Source organism: Mytilus edulis, chromosome 9 (assembly GCF_963676685.1).
Source record: "Mytilus edulis chromosome 9, xbMytEdul2.2, whole genome shotgun sequence".
Classification (NCBI taxonomy): Eukaryota; Metazoa; Mollusca; class Bivalvia; order Mytilida; family Mytilidae; genus Mytilus; species Mytilus edulis.
In genome coordinates this window covers 59,172,255-59,174,781 of record NC_092352.1, presented here as the reverse complement: position 1 = coordinate 59,174,781, position 2,527 = coordinate 59,172,255, and positions in this window count along the sequence as shown.

Below are 2,527 nucleotides of genomic sequence, written 5' to 3'. Positions count from 1 at the left end.
TATAATGCGTTTAATGCTTGAGGTGAAGAAAAGTTGATTATATGTCAAAAGCAAACTTGGCAATCATAATATCATGTAATCTAAAGTGATTCTCGAAAAAATCTCGGGATTGTTTGCAACGTCCCTGAAAAGAGAAAAAAGATGCAAAGGGTTAATATGATAAAGAAAAAACAATACCATACAATTTAAGTAATGACGAAAAGACATTCAAAGGTCCACTTTATCTTACACCGAAAACTGAATATAAAGTACATATGAACTGAAATTGATCCTCTAAAAACACAAGTTCATGAACGGTTTGCAGATTTTGCTCCACTAGTGACACTTGTCGTGTTACTAATTCAAAAAAACATAATCGCATTAAATTGGAAAGAAAATGATACAAATCTGACTATATAAATACGAAGATGTGGTATGATTGATAACGAGACAACTCTCCACAAGCAACACAATGACATGGAATTTATAGGCCACTATACAGCCATCAGCAATGAGCATAGTAATGACCCAAAAGACAAAATTAATGTAGTCCAAGAAAACAAACGGCCTGATTAATGTATAAAACAATAAGCGAAACTAAAAAGGATATGTAATAGAAACAAATGACACCCACCAACTGAATTAGGGCTTCAAATTCATGACAGGAGTGTACAATATTTGAGGAGCTAAACATGTGAGCTGGCGCCCAATCCCAACCCTGCAACAGCACCACACAATAACAAACTATAAAACAAAAAATATTCTTTATGATTAACATGATTAAGTTGAACTTCTTAAGAAGAAAGATAAGAAGTTAGCAATATCCTTTAACTCTACTTTCCGCTATATAGATGATGTTCTTTCACTAAATAATTCAAAATTTGGTGATTATGTGGAACGCATATATCCAATCGAGCTAGATATAAAGGATACTACAGATACAGTTAAGTCGGCCTCATATCTTGACTTACATCTAGAAATTGACAATGAGAGTCGGTTGAAAACAAAACTTTACGACAAAAGAGATGATTTCAGCTTTCCAATTGTGAACTTTCCATTTCTAAGTAGCAACATTCCAGCAGCACCTGCATACGGGGTATATATCTCCCAATTGATACGATACTCCCGTGCTTGCATTTCCTATCATGATTTTCTTGATAGAGGGTTGCTGCTCACATGGAATCTATTAAACCAAGAGTTCCAAATGGTGAAGTTGAAATCATCCCTTCGTAAATTTTACGGACGCCATCACGAGTTGGTTGACCGTTATGGAATAACCGTTTCACAAATGATATCGGATATGTTCCTTACGTCGTAACTACAATCCCTTTCCCTTTCATGAATGTGACCTACCGAATTAGACTATTTACCGGATTTGATACCACATAAGTAACACGACGGGTGCCACATGTGGAGCAGAATCTGCTAACCCTTCCGGAGCACCTGAGATCACCCCTAGTTTTTATGGTGGGGTTCGTGTTGTTTATTCTTTTAATAGTTTTCTATGTTGTGTCGTGTGTGCTGTTGTTTGTTTGTCATTTTCATTTTTTAGCCATGGCGTTGTCAGTTTGTTTTAGATTTATGAGTTTGACTGTCCCTTTGGTATCTTTCGTCCCTCTTTTTGAACAAGAAAAAGATGTCGGTGAGCAATATGAACGTGACAAAATATGTCAGCATGATAAATAATCAATAACTAGTAAAATGGACTATTGATTAACAAGTTATAATAGTAGAATTTACATGCAGTCACATTTGAGACAAAATGATTACAACCATTTGATTTCTTTTTTTTTTCACTCTGGCATTCGAAAATACATAAACATATCCTAGTGTACCTGGTTTGCAGATTCAAAAGATTTATGGGCCATTGTTATATTAAAGTTCGTATCTGTACTGTGTGTAACATTTTAACGTTGTGTTTCCGTTGTGTCGTTTCTTTTCTCTTATATTTGAGTGTGAATTCACATTACTATAAGACGTGTCACGGTACTTTTCTCTCCCAAATTCATGGATTTGTTATTGATGTTATATTTGTTTTTCTCATCGGATTTTGTCTAATGCTTAGTCCGTTTCTATGTATGTAACATTTTAATGTTGTGTCGTTGTTCTCCTCTTATATTTAAAGCGTTTCCCTCAGTTTTAGTTTGTTACCCCAATTTTGTTTTTTGTCCATAGATTTACGAGTTTTGAACAGCGGTATACTACTGTTGCCTTTATTTACTGGCTCGATACACAATGCATTTCTTAATTTAAAATACCTTACCGTAGCTGTATTTGGGAACCCTTTTCGGAAGTGTGGGTCCTCAATGCTCTGCAACTACTATTTTTATCACTTTTTTATCACTTGTGAATCTATCGAAACGTGCAATTATCAACAAATTGTAATCCTTTTATCTACGATGATATAAAAGTCAGAAGATGGTGTAGTAGATTGCTAATGAAACAACTCTCCACAAGAGTTTATCTTTAATACATTTGGATTATTTATCCGATCATTTCCGATGTTGCATATACATGAATCGCTGATATTACCAATATCCCCCTTCCT